This window comes from Phocoena phocoena, chromosome 10, assembly GCF_963924675.1.
Source record: "Phocoena phocoena chromosome 10, mPhoPho1.1, whole genome shotgun sequence".
Lineage (NCBI taxonomy): Eukaryota > Metazoa > Chordata > Mammalia > Artiodactyla > Phocoenidae > Phocoena > Phocoena phocoena.
In genome coordinates, this window is record NC_089228.1 from 60,987,643 (window position 1) to 61,007,010 (window position 19,368).

At 42.5% G+C, this 19,368-nt stretch overlaps 1 non-coding gene across 1 annotated transcript; it reads right to left on the reverse strand.

Moving 5' to 3' along the window:
* Positions 1-15,266: 15,266 nt before the first annotated feature.
* Positions 15,267-15,397, reverse strand: LOC136130099 (small nucleolar RNA SNORA18). Its single transcript, XR_010656299.1, has one exon. It is a non-coding gene; the product is annotated as a small nucleolar RNA SNORA18 (small nucleolar RNA).
* Between the last annotated feature and the right edge of the window lie 3,971 nt (positions 15,398-19,368).

Sequence of the window (19,368 nt, forward strand, 5' to 3'; positions counted from 1 at the left end):
TGGACGTAGTCCAAAAGTTAATGTTTTTCCTTAAAATGAAAAACAAACAAAAGGATCCATAATATGTTTACAACTGTATGTTTCATAAAGGGACTAGCCACTCAAGTAAATTATTTTACTCAATACTTCCTGTCATTCTTTCTCCCACTGGCTAATTCAGGACACACTTTCACTTGGTTCAAAATCATGAGGATAACATGTTTCCAGAACGTGGGATACAGGAAGTTGTCATTTATAAAATCAAATAGTATACACTTTTTCCATCTTTTCAAGTTTTTTCTTGTCAATCAGTTATGAGGAGTCTAAAAAACAAAGTAGAAACCTTGTAAAATTATGCAAATGATTTGAGGACTGAAGTTATATAACTTTAGGAAAAAGACATTAATAATAGCAGATCTAGGGTCTTCCCTGGTGGTCCAGTGGTAAAGAATCCACCTTTCAATGCAGGGGATGTGGGTTCGATCCCTGGTCAGGGAACTAAGATCCCACAGGCCGCGCGGCAACTAAGCCCACACACCACAACTACTGAGCTCACGCACCTCAACTAGAGAGCCTGCGTGCCACAAACTACAGAGCCCACGAGCCCTGGAGCCTGTGCACCACAACTAGAGAAGAGAAAACCTGGTCGCCACAACTAGAGAGAAGCCCACGTGCCTCAACGAAGAGCCTGGGCACCTCAACGGAGATCCCGCAGGCCTCATTGAAGATCCTGCGTGCCGCAACTAAGAGCCGAAGCAGCCAAAGATAAATAAAATAAATAAATGAAAATAATAAATAAATCTTTAAAAAAAAAATAGCAGATCTCATCAGGACAAAAAATATTCCAAGGGAGATCAATAAGAATGGCCTAGAAATTTGTTCTGTTTTTTTTCTGAAAACTCTAAAGTTTTGAGATGGAAGATTTTCTTTGGTGTAAACTTAAGAGTAGCACCATAAAGAATGAAAAAAAATCTCAAAGGCAACAATGCATTTCATTAAAATTTTAAGGTAGAATCATTTTTTCAAAACCTGATAAAACAGATGATAGTTTTTAGGTTTAATAGTTTTGAAATGATCAAATCTAGCTTTTGCTGTGTATGGATGATTCAACACTTTTGGTCATAGCATCTTTTTTTTTTTTTTTTTAATATTTATTTATCTGCCTGTGCTGGGTCTTAGTTGCGGCACGCAGGATCTTTCTTGCTGCGTGCGGGATCTTCATTGTGGCATGTGGGATCTAGTTCCCTGACCAGGGATTGAACCCAGGCCCACTGCATTGGGAGCATGGAGTCTTAGCTACGGGACCACGAGGGAAGTCCCTGTAGCATCCTTATTACTTGCATATGTTGGTTTGTTTTCATGAAAAGATATTTAATTGTAAATAATAAAACTTTACAGAAGAGACTAGCTTAAAGGGAGTTCGACAAATATGTGGATTGTTGAGTAGAAGGTAACTATACTCTTTACCAAATTACACCAAGTAATCCTTTTAGAAAATATGGTTCTTTTACCTATTTTAAGAGAAATTCATTATTCTCTACTCCAAGCATAAAATTATATTTAGTCTTTCCAAGATTGCTTGTTGTGACTTTTGGAAAACTTACTTTATGTTTTCAAATACATGAATAGTGCTTCAGCTAACACACGGGACTGGACTGTAATATCTAACTCACAAATATCAGAGGTCTTACTTAGTATCAAGCTTTATTAATAATTTCAAAGATACAAGCAATCAAAAGCACAGGCAGAATGGGGAGGTCTAGGACATCCTGGCTTTGTAGGTTCTTCCTTCTAAAATAAGAGGTGAGGCCTCTAACTGAGGTTTGGGGGTCACCTCACACAGTGGGTGTGTTTAAGTCATGACACTTCTCCATTTTATACCTCAGAGTTGTACAGCTTGCATGACCTTCTCTAGGGAGTTATAAATCCATAGATCCTAGGTATGTTTGCCATAGGCAATTTTAAATCAGGGATACACAGTTAAGAGCATTCCATAGACAAAAACTCCACTTGTAGCAAATATCATTCATCTGTTTACTCAGAGCAAGGTCAACACACATTTTCTGTGAAGCGTCAGATAGTACATATTTTAGGCTTTGCAGGCCAAGGGGCAAAATCAAGGATATTATGTAGGTACTTATAAGCAAGAAGAAAATAAATCTTCACAAAATTTTTATTCATAAAATTGAAACTATACTACTAATAATTGAGTATAACTTTTTGTCAGACAGGCCTACAAATGAGACTGGAATTTAAAAAAAAATCTTGTTTAATTAGGGTTCAAAGTGTTCCCTACCATCAGAATTAATGGCAAATTCTCACTTGCCAATGCTGACCCATTATGAGATTTTATGAATTTTGTGACCTTGGGTTAGGCAATGATTTCATAGATATGACAACAAAAATGTTATTTTCACAAATGATACCATCAAGAAAGTAAATACAACTTACACAATGGAAGGAAATATATGAAAATAGATCTTACAAGGGACATGAATACAAGATATATAAAGAACTCTTACAACACAATAATAAAAAGACAAATGCTCCAGTTTTTTTAATGGACAAAGGATTTAAACAGACATCACTTCAAAGAAGATATATAAATAGCAAATAAGCACAGGAAATGAGGCTTAGTATCATTAATCACTACATAAATGTTCATAAAAACTGCAATGAGAGGCCCCTTCATATGCACTAAGATGACTATAATAAAAAAAGACACAAAACAAAAAGTTTTGGTAAAGATGTGGAGAAATTGGAACCCTTATATCTTGCTGGTGGGATTGTAAAATAGTGCAGGCATTTTGGAAAATTCTGGCAGCTCTAAAAGTTAAATATTATGTCATCATATTACACATCAATTTCATTCCTACGTATATACCCAAGAGAAGTGAAAGCATACATCCATACAAAAACTTGTACACAAACCTTCATAGCAGTATTAGCCATAATAGCTAAGAAGTGGAAAAAAAACAAATGTCTATCAACTCATGAATAGATAAATAAAATGTGGTGCATCCTTACAGTGAAACGTGATTCAGCAATAAGAAGAAATGAAGTTCTGATACATGCCACTACATAAATGAGCCCTGGGAATTTTATGCTAAGTGTAAAACATCAGTCCCCAAAGATCACACATTGTATGATTCCATTTATGTGAAATGTCAAGAATTGTCAAACTTATAGAGACAGAAAACAGATTAGTGGTTTCTTAGGAGTGAGAGATTGGGGGATTGGGGGAGGAATGCCTGCTAATGGGTTTCTTTCAATGGGGACAAAAACGTTTTTTAAAAATTGGATTGTGGTGTTTGTTGCACAAACCCTGTGAATAAACAAACAAACAAACGAAAAACCATTGAAATATGTACTTCAAATGGGTGAATTGCATGTGAATAATATTTCAATACAACTATTTAAAAAATACATAATAGGTTCAAATATTTTCTGCAAAGTACCTTCTGATGAATAATAAAATGAATAACTGTAGGCTTTAAGGACCTTACATTTTCTCAAGTTTTGTAAAATTTTCCAGCAAACATTTCTCCTGCTCCACACACATTTTTATCCACCATCAATTGTATCAAGTCTTAGCAGATTCCACCCAGGTTGTACTGAATTAGTGTTTTCTCAACCGTTTTGGAAATATTCTCTCCCACAGTTGTTTCACAGGCTATTTATAATGGCTAATTTGTGAGTCACTCTAAATTAATCAGCAATTACTTCTCAAATAAATAAGAACTGAGCAATATCAGTAACACCTGTTGATTTGTCAAGCGCCAAGAAAAACTCAGTCATTTGCCATGTGTTTTAATTATGTTGCTCCTGATGTCCTCATTCCTTTGAATAACTGTTTTTGCTGAAAGGCAAATAGTCTTAAGTAAGTTTATTTTTCTCTGGGCAGGCACATGCCTTAAGCTACTGCAATAAAACACGATTTAATTAACTCACTATTGGTAAATGGCTTTCCTTAATTGGCTAACAAACAAACCACCCAGAAACTTATTTTGGTTACAGACTCATTTTTGTGAAGAAACTCTGCTGTGATATTTCATTTAAAAATTTCTAATTGTTGTGACTTGTCCTGTGAGTTGGATGAATGCTGAGTTTGGTAATGTGACATATATATGTTTTTTTTTTTAAGCACAGCTATAGTGTCAGTGTATAATACACACAATGCTTTGCCATCTAGTTTGGTGACAAAATAATCCACATGCCACTCTGCTTTAAAAGCACTAAGTCAAATTTTCTCTTTCTTTTCTTGCTTTGGCATGACTGGCATACACTGGTAGTAAAAAAATAAAATGCAGTGTCATACAATGGTATGACGATATGCACGACACTAAAACAATGTCAAATTATTACAATGGCATCACTGTGGTTTGTGCTGCACTGAGCGGGCTACCCCGTGTGGTCTCTGTCACAACTACTCAGCTCTGCCCTTGCACCATGAAAGCATACAGGCAATCTGTAAACACAGCAGTGTGGATGTGCTCCAATAAAACTTTACCTGTGGACACTGAAACTTGAATTTTATACAGTTTTCACATATCATGATTATGCTATTCTTATATTGGTTTTTTTCAACTATTTAAAACTATAAAAAACATTCTTAGCTTACAGGTTGTACAGAAACAGGAGGCAGGCAGAAGGGCAGCAGCTTGCTGAACCCTGACCTAGGGGCTCAGTTATCACATTGAAAAGGAATTCAGATGTGTCACATGCTTCCTTTTCTGTCATCCTCATTTCTCTTCCTGGCAAGCTTCTGTACAACCGCTTTAACTTCTTTCTCCCCAGTGCCTTACTTCACTGCACATTGTTACTAAACATTTAGAGCAGTACTTGAGAGACACAATATATAGCCAGTTAGATCCTACAGCAAATTGTTATTATTTGATAAAAGTGGATTTTGCCAGATTTAACTGGTCACCATCACTAAATAATAAGTATTATTTAGTGATGGTAACAGAGCCAGAGTCCTGGTTCACAGGGGTTGCTGATAAGCCCAGGGTGGGAGAGGGGAGACTGGGAAGTTACTGATTAATGGGTATAGAGTTCAGTTTTGCAAGATGAAAAGCGGTCTGGAGACGGATGATGGTGATGGTGACGGTTGCACAACAATGTGAATGTACTTTAGGCCCTTGAAGTATACACTTAAAATGGTTAAGATGTAAATTTGATGTTATGTGTTTTTACCACAATAAAAAAGTTTGCAAAAATACAGATTTTGTAATATCCTAACTGTACTAAAATTTTCTCCTGCTGATATGATTTCATTAAAGAGCAAATCCTCAAGTTTCTTCACAAACACACAATTCATTCAAGACCAACCAGAATGGACATATCAGACCTCTTTTAGAAGCTCTACTTTTCAGTAGATTTCAGGTCACTGTTCTTACATCCACAGACAGGTGGGTCAAAGTTTGTAATACCTGCCAATTAGCAAATTCAGAATGGGTATTATGAATATGGCTCTATAATAAACACTACTAGTTCCTATAGCTGGTAAAAAAATTTACCATGGAGTTATCTGCCACTCTTTATTTATTTTTTTAAATAAATTTATTTATTTATTTTTGGCAGTTTTGGGTCTTCACTGCTGCACGCGGGCTTTCTCTAGTTGAGACGATCTCATTGCGGTGGCTTCTCTTGTTGCAGAGTACGGGCTCTAGGTGCCTGGGCTTCAGTAGCTGTGGCACGCAGGCTCAGTAGTTGTGGCTTGTGTGCTGTAGAGCACAGGCTCAATAGTTGAGGCACACGGGCTTAGTTGCTCCACAGCATGTGGTTTCTTCCCGGACCAGGGCTGGAACCCGTGTCCCCTGCATTGGCAGGCGGATTCTTAACCACTGTGCCACCAGGGAAGTCCCTGCCCTGTTTTATATTTTATTTATTTATTTATTTATTTTGCTAACAGAAACCATTTGATTAATTCCCAGGTAGTTGTAAGGGGCAAGATTAAATATAACCACAGCCATGAGACTCTCCCAAGATATGTGGTTGGATGAATAACATGTCAATGACTTTCAATTTTTTTCCAATCTTTTGCAGCTCATGGCAAAATATACATTCTACATTTTGATCCAGAAAACACACATACACACATACACCCACACACACAAAACTAAAACAAAATTTCAGAAAACATACTCACTTTTACTGCATGTGATGTATTCTTTCAGTTTCTATTCTATCTACTGTATTTTATTTCATTTTAATAAGTGCTGACTGATCACAGCATGTTAAGTTGATTTCACAGCTCACTAATGGGTTATAACCCATAGCTTGAAAAATGTTCTAACCAGCCTCCAAGTTATGAAAAACATGTATGAGAAATAAGACATAGAGAACAGAGAACTTTGTAACTAATGAAAGCAAATGAAATTAATAAAAATATAAATTATTAATGCATTTAGGTTTACTTTTAATGTGTCAATACTACAATTAATGCAGGAGTTCAAAAATACAAAAGCCGCCTCTGAAATTCTAAGAAACAAAAGGCACCATATATATTTTTTTAAATAAATATTCAGCACTTTTTTTTTTTTTAGATGTTGGGGGTAGGAGTTTAGTAATTTATTTATTTATTTTTGCTGTGTTGGGTCTTCGTTTCAGTGCGAGGGCTTTCTCTAGTTGTGGCAAGCAGGGGCTGCTCTTCATCACGCTGTGCGGGCCTCTCACTATCGCGGCCTCTCTTGTTGCGGAGCACAAGCTCCAGATGCGCAGGCTCAGTAGTTGTGGCTCACGGGCCTAGTTGCTCCACGGCATGTGGGATCTTCCCAGACCAGGGCTCGAACCCGTGTCCCCTGCATTACCAGGCAGATTCTCAACCACTGCACCACCAGGGAAGCCCGAGGCACCATATTTTTTAAAAATAAATTTATTTATTTTATTTTTGGCTGCGTTGGGTCTTCATTGCTGTGCGCGGGCTTTCTCTAGCTGTGGTGAGCAGGGGCTACTTTTTTTTGTTTGTTTGTTTTGGTGTGTGGACCTCATCACTGTTGTGGTCTCTCCCGATGTGGAGCACAGGCTCTGGACGCATAGGCTCAGCGGCCATGGCTCACGGGCCCAGCCGCTCCGCGGCATGTGGGATCTTTCCCAACCAAGGCACGAACCCGTGTCCCCTACATCGGCAGGCAGACTCTCAACCACTGAGCCACCAGGGAAGGGGCTACTCTTCCTTGTGGTACGCGGGCTTCTCTTGTTGATGAGCAAGGGCTCTAGGCGCGCAGGCTTCAGTAGTTTTGGTGCACTGGCTTAGTTGCTCCGCGGCATGTGGGATCTTCCCAGACCAGGGCTCGAACCCATGTCTCCTGCATTGGCAGGCGGATTCTTAACCACTGTGACACCTGGGGAAACCCAAGGAACCACATTTAAGGAAACTAAATGAACATCAAAATATCATTCAAGTATCTCACCTCCTTTTGTATTTAAATAAAAATTCTCTGTTATGAATTAAATAAAAATCATGAAAGGCAAGTACGGCAGTACAATAAAACTTAAGTACCCTTTCAAATTGCCAAAAGTTTTGGATTGTTTTCGATGCATATCGGTTTTGGAATATACAGACATAGAAGGTCCTCTTCAGTACTCCAGTCCGAGTATGAACTGAAGACTCCCCTCTAAATGAGTTCCAAAGTGCCAGAAAAAAAGTGCCAACATATTTCTAAATATCCAGTGGCTGGTTTAATGTTCTCTGTAAAATGGGCTACTAGTTTCAGCTCAGCCTTTGGCAAGGCATGGAGGAGGGACATGTCCATGTTATTATTTTTTAATTATATATACACTAGAAGAAGGCAAATCAGGATTGGAATGGCTCTGAATCAACTACACTTCAATTTTTTAAAAAATTGAAACTCTGCAAAAAAAAAAAAAAAAAACCACCAAAGATCAGAATGGCTGTGAGGGGTTGAGCGCCCTCTCCTGCAGCAAGCACAGCGCTCTGCTGAGCAAAGCAAGTGCTTCCTCATCCAAGTGTTCTTGACTTCTGGAGAGAAATTACAGGGTTTTACTAATATCTATTAGGGAGCATTTCAACTCACTCTTTTTCCTCGCACCATTTCCAAATGCCGTCTAACGTGTTTTCAATTTCCAAGTTGTTCCAGAAATACCCCAACTAAAAAGGTGATCAATATACTTTAGGATGATTCGTCAATGCTGCCAACCTATGATTGCATGGCTTAGACTGATTGGAGACTGTGTGTGAACCTCAGAAACACTAAATACGTGTGAGGGACTCTAGACCTGAATCATTTTCAACTTCCCATGATGAGAAAGGAAAGAAAAACAGTCTCATCAGGCCAGAGTTTGTGGATGCACTTTTACTAAAGCTAATTTAACCAATGAGCTGTGATGTCATGCACTGTCATGCATGTAACCATTATCTAGGAAAGGAATTCATTTAGCTCCCCATCCTGCCCTACCTGACATCCTTAGATCTTTCCAATCCTGTCTCCTTCATTTAATAACAATAAAAATATAGTTAATATTTACTGAGTACTTACTATACCATTCAAAGCATTTAACCTGTACTACCTCATTTAATTCTCACCGTCGTGCTCCAGGGTAGGTCCAAGGATTATTCACACTTAACAGATGAGGAAACTGGGGCCCCAGTGGACCCTGGCAACCAATCCCAGTTGCTAACCCATAAGAAGGACTCGAGCCAGAAGTTAGAAACTAATCATCAAGTCAGCTTTTCAGCAAATTCTATCATCTCCAGTAACTAGCTTTTGCTTTCTTTGCTTGATGAAGCTCTTACAGGGCCCTCCTTGCCAAGTTCTGCCTCGTAGTCCCATTTCCCCAGAGACTGGAGTCTTGACAGGATCATCAGAGCTTCTCAGGACTCTCATCCTGCTCAGCCACCAGGGCTGGAGACCCTCTCTTTGCCCCTCTGATCCCTTCTCCCCCTAATCTTTAAGCTTCTCTCTAAGCCTGGAGGTTGACACGCTTGGGCTCCCTTGCCCCCGTCCCAGCTGGGTTCAGCCAACAGCATGTCCAAGCAGGAGATCAGAGGGAAGGAGAACAGGGAGTTAGGAGGATGTATCCTCCTGCCTCCCTTCCTGTGGGGTTGCCTTGTCTATGTGACCCTCTCGTGTCAGGTTGCGATAACCACTTCCTTCCCTTCCCTATAAGCCTACAGCTGGTGACATTTCCATTATGACGAGCCCTGAGGTACAGCACTGTTCCTCCTGGTTTGCCTACACCCAGCTGCTATGGTCAGAATGGGTTCTCCCAAAATCCATATGTTGAAATCCTAACCCTCATAGGTGATGGTATCAGGTGATGGGGCCTTCGGGAGGTGATTAGGTTATGATGGGGGGAGCTGTCATGAATGGGATTAGTGTCCTTATTAAACAGTCTCCAGAGGGATCCTCGGCCCCTTCTGCCAGGTGAGGACACAGTGAGAAGTCAGCAGTCTGCAGCACGGAAAAGGGGCTTCGCCAGAACCCAACCATGCTGGCACCTGATTTAGGACTGCCAGCCTCCAGAATTGTGAGAAATACATTACTGTTGTTTATAAGCTACCCATTCTCTGGTATTTTGTTACAGCAGTTTGAACAGAGAAAGACACGAACTTCATCATGTGAACCAGAGTCTCTCTGCTGCTCCTGACTTGGCAGGAAAGCCAGATGCCAAATGGCTCAGCCTCTGTCTCATCTGTAATGAGACAGTGAGACCAGCTCATTTTCATCTCGATGTGGTCAGGAACAAGACACCTACAGCAGAGAGATAATAGTGCAGAAATCAGAGGCTGAGAGCGTTGGAAGATAATCTTCACCTGCTCCACAATGTCACCTGTCCCCTCAAATGTCTACAAAAAGCCTGTAGCCACATAGAGAACAGACTTGCAGTTGCCAAGGGGGAGGGGAGTTGGGGGAGGGATGGATTCGGAGGTTGGGGCTGGCAGATGCAAACTAGTATATATAAGAATGGATAAACAACAAGGTCCTACTGTAGAGCACAGGGAACTATATTCAATATCCTGTGATAAACTATAATGGAAAAGAATATGAAAAAGAATATATATATGTATAACTGAGTCACTTTGCTGTATAGCAGAAATTAACACAACATTGTAAATCAACTATACTTCAATTAAAAAATAAAAAAGCCTGTAGCTGTGTGTGTGTGTGGGACCACCTGCAAGTCTGCACAAAAAAGTATATGCAAAACTCAGAGGGACTCTGGATAAGTTTTCCTATGGTTCTAGGGCCTCCGAAACCTTTTCTGAGGAATATCAATTTTTGTGAGTATTTTTCTCCTTGGCTATTCTTATGCTATTACCTGTCCCCATCCTTGATATTTATGTGCCCTTTCCCCATTTATCAGAAACACAAGTGCAGTGTTATGTCTAAAGAAGAGTAAGAACAATGAAAAGTTCTATTTTAGGATGACTGTTAAGTCATGTAAACCAGCTTCCATTTCACATTTTTTTGATTAATGTAGAACATTCTATCCATCTTGAAAGTTGAGTGCAAGATGAGATCATTAAGATTTTTGCTTTAAGGAACCATATTCTAGAAAATTAATAAGTTTCAGACCAATTTTTAAAATTCACAAAATGTAATAATTTTGATGCAGGAATCAATGCCTATGCATAAAAATCAGGAGTGATGCAACTTTCAAATATTAATTTATCTTATCAGTTATAACATGAAAGGACAACCTAATTTCTCTTTGAAATATCTGCCATGTTAATATCGTATACTAATGAAATTAAGTGTATACCATTTACCAATGTGTCTATTAATTTTGTACTTTAATAATCTTGAAAGTTTAGGTCAACATAATCTGCTGAGTCACATATTTCAGATAATTTACTTAATCAATCATCTTAACTGCTTTGCCCCCTCATCTACTACCAATATTAGATACTAATATTATTTCAATACAATATTATTACTACCAATTTCTTGCTCTAATATTCTTTTGTATCCTGTTGAAGCAACATTACATTCCCTGATGAGGAAACCCAGGACATGGTCCTGTACCCTGTGAGTGAGGAGAAGTAAACAGGGACCATACCAGCCGACTCCCGGGGTGCTGGTGGCCCTTAATCCAGGCACCTAGACCCAGACTCCATCAGCTCACCTGGGGCAGACCGCCAGGACATGGGGGACACTAAATGTGACCCTGCAGTGTCTGCCCAAGGTGGGTTCCTGCCTTCACTGCGGGTGGCCCCAAAATGAAACTGCAAAGAATAGACCCAGAGGGATCTGAGACGCTCAGGAAATTGTGGTTCAAAGGCTGTCTCTGGGTGGAATGCATGAATATTGTACGAAACCCTTCACAGCCTACGGGGTCAGCAGGGAACCTGGAGGAGATAGAACCACCAGACAGAGAGAGTAGGACACCCTGGAAACTGGACTTGCCCACTGGAGTGAGGAAGTCCCATGATGAAATAACCAGTCTTGTAATGTGATGGAATGTGATCACAATGACAGGACATGGGGACCTAGTGTCCTGGGAATATGGGGGGCGGGGTTCACAGGCACGGCAAGCGTGGGAAGCCAGAGACAGTGGGTGGATGGAGCTCAGCCACTAGGATGGGTGGGCGGTCTTCCACACCACAGGCAGGGTTATCCTGGTAGGATCCAGGGCCCCAGCTCCCAGGTGTCCGGGGAAGGCTGGATGTTGAAAAGCCTCACAGCCGAGGCTTAGGCAGGATGTAGGAGGAGTGGCTGCTACATTCACCAGGATATCCAGGAGTAGTTTCTGGGAGCCTGATACTAAGTCCTTGCCTCTCTTTTAGCCTTAAGACTATGGAGATCCTTGCAGACTCAGCTGAAGACTGAATTCTAGGACCAGTGTTTTTCTCTCAGAATGGGCTTATGCATTCCAACATCTGGATGGTTGTGGAGTGGCCCTAGATAGTTAATACTTGGCTTCCCTTCTCAGGGCTGAAACTGACATTCCAATGAAAGTTACAAAGTGAACTCTCTTGCCCCTCTCCCAATCTGTTTAAAGTCTCAGGAAGACAAGGAAACTCAGAGAACACTGTCTCCACTTAGCCGTAGGGTGGGCGGTGTTCGCCTGCATTGGGGAAATGTCCCTGAACTTGTATAGGTTAGAGCTGAGTGCTTCCTCAGCTCATCCCAGGCTGATGGTGCTCCAGACCCTTCTCCTAGTCTCAGGGGAGGCACTTAGGTGATGTGATGCCGATGGATGAGAGAATGATTTGATGCTGCAGAAGCCTTGGTATCTGTGTGGATTTGTATGGTTTTGAGGATTCTCTTTTTCTTTTTGGTAACAACTCCTTAAGAACCTGGTGAAAACTATGGACCATGTCCCTCTAAAGAGACTCACACTTTTACATATAATTTCAGGTCCCTAGAATCCTGTTCGTGAATTCCAGGCTAAAAGCTCCTACAGCAGAGATAAGACCAAGAACAGGCTTTAGGTTTTTGGCTTTCTTCTTTGACATGTAAACTTTACTGTATTCTAATTCAGTGAGTTTGCTATTTGTTTCCCTGTCTTACTCCATAAAGTATTTTGGAACCACAAAGACATTTTAAGACATATTTTTCTTTCTGTTCCTAAATCCATGAGATGTCATTACACTGGGATAATTTCAATACTCTCTGGAACTGTGTGTGTTTGAAACATCTTTTACTAATTTTCGGTTACTCATCCCATTTTCCTTGATACACTTGCTATCTCTGTTCTCTTAGTGACATTCTCACAGGCCATCAGCATGCTGATGCATTAGCATACAAAGCTACTACCACAAAATATTTAACGCAAAAGTCCTACAAAAAATTATTGTAAGAAATGGAGATAATTTAGCTATTAAATGTTGCTGTTGTTTTATTAAGACAATCTGGAATTTAATTCATAAACATCAGTTAATCAAGAATTTATTCATCTCATAACATATTTACTATGTAACTTATAAACCTCTTACCTTTTTTCCATTTTTTCACTTAAGAATGTTGAAATGCTTGTAATGAACATGGCAACTCTTATCTTGGATCTAGAAGGCAATGACTTCTGCTTTCAAACTGGCTTTGTAAGTTGCCCATTCTTAGAAATGGTGGAAATATTTCACACTATCTGAATAATAATGAACAAGACTGCACAGTGATTTATAACTCTGAGAGCTCTATAATTTGATTTATGAACAGCTCTCAAATTTTCCATTGGCAGTTCATACAACTCTGAGTAAACTTTCTGGCCAAATGACTTAGTATTTTGCTGTATGACTAATCCCACACTCATTGTGGAAACTGGAAATGAATTCTATTTGCTTGTGGATAATAAATGATTACTTTACAAAAACTGTCTGCAAAGCATTATAGAGTAGATGAATTCAATTATACTGATGTTTTTAAAGTCTCAAACTCAGCAGACTTTTTTGAGAAGTCTGTAATGTTCACAAAAAAGAACAACCCCTCCCTCCAAGCATTATCATGGATTTTGCCACCCATAGGATAACAAATCCTAATTAGGCTCTAAAATTTCTAAAACATTAAAAGAACAATTTGGGATGATGTCATTTGAAATATTTTCTCTTACAATGATGCCTTTAAGTTATTTTCCAAGTTTTTATTATTGTAAAATAAAGTCCTTTCCTGGGATATATTTGCTGCAAATATTTGATATTATTGCAAATAACAATTGTTTCTCCTTCATAAATGCAAAATTTAAAAAGACAATAGTGATGCATCTATATGATGGCTCCCCTGATTCTGGTGGCGGGAAATTGCCTCCAAGATTATGTTAGTTGCTGTAGGTGCTCCCAAATGATGTAGCTCCTTGAACTTTCAATACAAGAACATGTATGTGGTTGGCATAGGCCCTGGTCTCAGACTGCCATGAAAACTATTTGGGAATAAACAGGTATACAACATGTTTCCTCAGATTCCTCCCAATTCCTTTCATGCCATTGATTTCTGAGAGTAAAAAACTTCACTTAGGATCAAGAAGGTTGCCGGTCCAAAATCAGTATGGTTTACTTCAAATCATTTATTGCTAGAGCCATTCTTACCCAAACTTTTTGTTTTCAAGGGGGTAACATTCCAATGGAATGTCTCTGTGTGACTACCAGTTGGGTCATCTACTACCTTCTATCGAGGTTTGTAATAAACGCTTACAAACAGCCAGAGCTACATTCCAAGGCATTCGTTCTCTTTCCCTAAAAATCCTTCTTCTAGTCAGCATGAGTAGTCAGGGCTGGTGGGGAGGGGCCCAGGGGCAGGGAGCCATCACAACCAGTCAGGGTCAGTTTTAATTCTGCAGAGTCAAAGGCAGTCTGAGAGCAGAAAGAACTGGTCTGGGGTACCCAGGGAGCATGAGGACAAGTATCTAAACCACAAACGCATTGGAGAGGTCACCTTCTCCCCTCCCTTCAACTCTCAGTTTCTCTCCCACTGCTGGCTCCATCTCCCAAGTTGTACCTCTGTCCTGACAAAAGCCCATGTGTTGCCCTTTACTCAGGCTTTACTTTCATTTCTACTCATGCATTCTAGAGTTAAATTTCTCCAAAGACTGTAGACAGCGCTCTTGCCTCTTTCCCACGTCCTCGTCCCTCTCCAATCCACTCCCGTCCAGGTTCAGCCTCTCCCACTGCGATGAGCCAGTTCCCCGGAAGGTGTGCAGAGGGCTCATCATCACTGGTCCTCAGTCCTCAGGCTCCTTACCCCAGATGTGCATCTGTCCTGGGAACCCCTGAACTGGAAGCACTTCCCATGTGTCATCTGCTCTCCTTCTCCAGTCCACAAGGGGAAGATATCTCCAAAGCTCTGATTCCAGTTTATGGTTTTTTTTTTTTTTACTTTCTGCACAAAGTGTAAAGGTTTTTTTCTTTTTATTAAATTATGTGTAACATAGGCAAACTTATTTCAGTCAATAAATTTTTAAGGAATTTCACATGTTCTGATTTTTTCCACTGCCAATCACCTTTGTTTCACCAAAGCCAGAACCTTCAAGATAAGGTAGCCCTTGCTAAAAGAAGTTATGCTCAATCCACAGTTGTCATGTCAGTCCGTCCACAATCCTTTTAGTTGGGCTTCTTTGATCTCCAATGGCATATGGACAAACTTCAAAATTCCCCACTTGTAATCTTTGGGATCCAATTTCCTCAAGCAGTTTTCTTTAGGACCATGTTTAGGGTCAGGAGATGGATCTGCCTGGTTCTGAATTTTAGATACCCTTTAAAAATGCATTAAGTTCAAATCATATTCACTCCTAAGCTGTCACACCCTAGAACAGTAGAGATCATTGGGATGTGCCAAATACCTAAGATAAAAAAAGTTTGACTGTTTGGCTTTTCACAGTTCACTTGGCAGCTCTGTCTTGTAGTTCTTCCCCACAGATCTAACACGTAGTTCTATGAGTAAAGGAAACCACATAGTTACTCTACGAGGCGTTTTCAGCGATGTAGGTTTATAGAAAAAGCCCCATCAGGACAGACCTCAACTGATACCAGTTCTTTCTACACTTTCTCTTCCATAGTCATTTCGTCCACATCAGTGACTTCAACTATAATTGATGTGGGTGATTCCCGACTGTCTCTGGTTCTCAGTCTCCAGCCGTGTTTTCATGGTAATTTCACACGGATGACCTTCTGACACCTCTGCCCCTCAATGGGTCTGAAACTCAGTTTGTCACCTCTGCCTTCACAACTCTTCCTTCACCCGAGCCCAAAACTTGAGTCCTCTGCAATCCCTGCCTTTCCCTCAATTGGTCACCACACAGCTTAGATGGACCCTTCTCTTCTTTTCTATATTTCTCCCTGACCCAAACATCAGGAATTTGTGCCATAACTTCCTACCTCTAGGGAGGTACTGCAGAAGATGTTTCTGTCATGTTATTAAAGCCCCTTACTCTTATCTTTGGGAGCAGAATGACTCAGTGATGAGGGGCCTTGGGGAGGGCCTGGGGCCACCAATGGGCAGGGCTGGTATATGAAAGGTCCCTCCTCACACACGGTCCTGCCTCTTGCTCACTTGTGCTGCAGGCCTCGTGGATTGGAGAGTGTCAGGCTCTTTTTAGCCTCTGGTCTTCAGGTGAGAAGTCGTACAGGTAGGGTTCTTTCCTGCTTTACTGATGGGAAGGACTGTAATTCTTTAGCTGTGACTGGGCGGGGGTGAAGAGTTAGTGGAAAAGGAATAAGATGCCCCATTTTGGCTTTGAGCCTAAGCTATGGTCTTCAATCTGACTTCACCCTGAATAGGGTTAACATTTTAATTTCCTTTCGGTTCCTCGTGTGTGTTCTCAATTTGGTTGAGCATCTAAAGGGAAAAAGGGCTGCAGGGTGGACCATCTTCTACATACCAGATACCAAACTCTCTTAACTAATTTCCCCAACTCATTTGTCTTCTGTTGTGTGACAGTGCTAGCTCACTATCATAAAAAGTCAAAAAATTATATATACTTTTCCATTTTCATTTTTTCATTCTTTAGTATGAAAGATTCGGCCATGGACTTTCCTCCTCCACCCCTACCTCCAAACTTTAAATTTGTGAATTTGATATAATGTCAATTATTCTTTTTTAATGAAAATCTATCAGAAAGAAAAGGTATGAATTTTACTAAATTAACTTCCAAAAAGGATTGATTGGTTGATTTAATATTTATTGAATTCCACAACGCATTAGCATCACACAAACACACAGAAAGAAGCAATGAGTAACATGCCATTTGGAGAAGGGAGTGATAAATTAGCAACAAACAAAGCAGAAAACAATGAAACCTAAATACTAAATTTTTTCAACAATTTGGTTTGCTTATTATTATTATTAGTATCCTTGAGATAACCGATGCAAAGAACAGAAATGAACGCATCTAAAAAGAAATATCTATAATCCTACTGCAGGGCAGTTAAGTATTTGCCTGCCAAAAGAGATAAATGATGTTCTTGTGTGCACTTCAAACTTACAAACGGCTGCAGCAAGACTCAGAGTGATAACAGTTGTGCTAAAGTCGTAACTCAAAATCATAATTGCTATTTAGTTGCTTTCTGTTGTTATAAATGCACAGTTTGGGGCAAAATGGTTACTATGCTGTATTTGCGGTCTTCGGCATGTTTCAAGGATATTTAGGGCCATTTCAGCTCACTCACAAATTTTCCTCAATAAGTATAAAGCAACGATGACCTTCCTCATTAGTTATTTCTCCCAATGTTTGCAAAAGGTTAATTCAGTTTTGTTGTTGTTTTAAATTACTCCACCAGGCCACTGTGAGGCAATGCGGTACAGAATTCTTCCTTTCCTGTTGTGCCCCACACAGCAGGCTCCCAGGCTTCTCCTCAATAACCCCTGCACAGTGGATGGGAATGTGGTCTCCCACTGCAGTGGCTGCGGTATCAGGAAACCTTTGAGCTACCTGCACAAATGCAGTGCTACCTGTCAGCCCCAGAGCCAGGGACCTTGTAAGCCCATCCTGCAGGCACTCTGATTCACCATTCTCACTTTATACAGCATATGCAAGCAAGGTCCACCTTCAAACCAGTACAACTGAATGAGATAACGCTTATTTTATCGTAGGAAACAAGATGTACATAAGAAAGCTCAATCCATTGTTTCCCATGGTGATGAATCTGGCATTTAAGACGTGCATTAGTCAATGCCTTTTTGAGTGTCCTTTAATGCTTACACGTGGTAATACATTAAAGGCCTTAAGAACATCAATGGTAAGCCTTTATGCAGAGCTGAATAGTGTATTTTGTATAGTTAGAAAACCACACTGATCTTGAGATCCTACAAACAAATAACAAAATTAAGTATTGTCATCGATTTTTGAACTGCTTTCCGGAATTTTACAAAATACTTTATTAAGACACAATTTCTTCAGTCTCCGAAATATTCCAGAGTCCACCCTAGTAGTTACTAGCAACTCCACAAATGCAGTAATGGGTTACCTTGTCGCTATAATTGCAGTTTCTCTACGCGAGCAAACAAAATAAGCAAAACCCAGCCCCGCACGGGAAAAGCCAGCACTGGCTCAGGAGCAGCAGAAGGCGACAGAGCACCGGCCGGCTGAGGTCACTGTCGCAATTGGTCCGGGCCAGGTGGCCCGGCGGCCGCAGGGACAGAGGCCACTGCAGCGCCCCCGCCGCGCCTCCCGCGTCCGCACTGCGCCAGCGGCCCCGGGAAAATCTCCAACTGCAGGATTCCTTTTGCTGATTCCGAAGAAAGGGGAGGGGGCAAGAGGGAGAAAGGGAGTGTGGGCGTTTTGAGTGTGATAGATCACTACTTCCTCACTCGCCCTACAAAATCTCTCCTCAAAATATTTACAAGCCAATCTCCAACTTCCTCCATCTGCTGGTTCCTCAATCTGAAATTGCCTCTCCCTCCAATTGCACTAAAGGAGGCAAGGTTTTAGGGTCAACATGGATATAAGAGGATGCAAAGTGCCCCCTTCTCGGCTGAGTGACAGAGTTCAAGTCTGCAGACCCGAGCGCTCCGCCGGGGAGCGCGCCCAGTTCAGGGGGGACGGACGGGACGGGCCCCCCGTTCCGGGGGACCCCGATTCCCAGGAAAGGCCCTGCCCGGGGCTCACGCTTCGGCGTGCAGGAACCCCCCCGCAAGCAATAGCTCACCCAGCTGCATCCTCCGAAGCCCCAGCCTCGGGGTGGGGCGCGGGGAGGTGGGAGGCAGGGGCAGCACCGCCTGCAGGCTCCAGTCGGCGCCTCGCGGTCTCCCCGTGGCTCCGGGGCGCCCCCTGTCGCCGGGCTTCCAGCGATCTGGGCACCGGAGGCTGGAGAGGTGGCAGCCCGGGCGTCCGGGAACGGAGGGGCGCCCGGCCCGTGCCCCCCGGACGGTGCGGACCGGCGGGCGGCCCCGCGGGATGGCGCTGGGCGCTCAGGCCCGGGCGCAGCCCGCGGCTGCCGCCGGAGCCGTAGCAGCCATGTCCGCGCGCCCGCGCTGCCGCAGCTCGGCCGTGATGTCATCCGCTGAGCCCCCGCCGCGACGCCCCACGCCCGCCCCCCGCGGGCCGCCGCGTCCCCGCCCCGCCCCACGTGCTCCCGGCTTCGGGGATGCAGAGGCCGGCGGTGGCCGTGGGACGATGCGCAGAGTCCGGGTGGCCCCGTTGCCGGCGGCGCTGCCCCTCCCCGTCCGCCGCGTCTCCGGCGGGGCTGCGCCCGGGGGCTGCGCACGGGTGGGGGCGGGGGCGCCCGGGGAGGGCGGGGTGGGCTACCCGCGGCCAAGTCCGTGCCAGGTCGCCGTCTGCTGAGTCATGGCCAGCGCTGCCCGCAGCCCGGGCTCACTCGCGTAGCGCGGCGGACGCGAGTGCGCAGCCATTGGGCCGGGCGCGGGGCCGCAAGCGTCGGGCATGACGCGCTGAGCTGCGCTCGCCCGTGCCCGCAGCTCAGCGTGCGCCCGGCGCGGGTGCTTGTGCCGCCGCCCTCCAGCCCCGCCGGCAGCCGCCGCCGCTTCGCCCCGCACC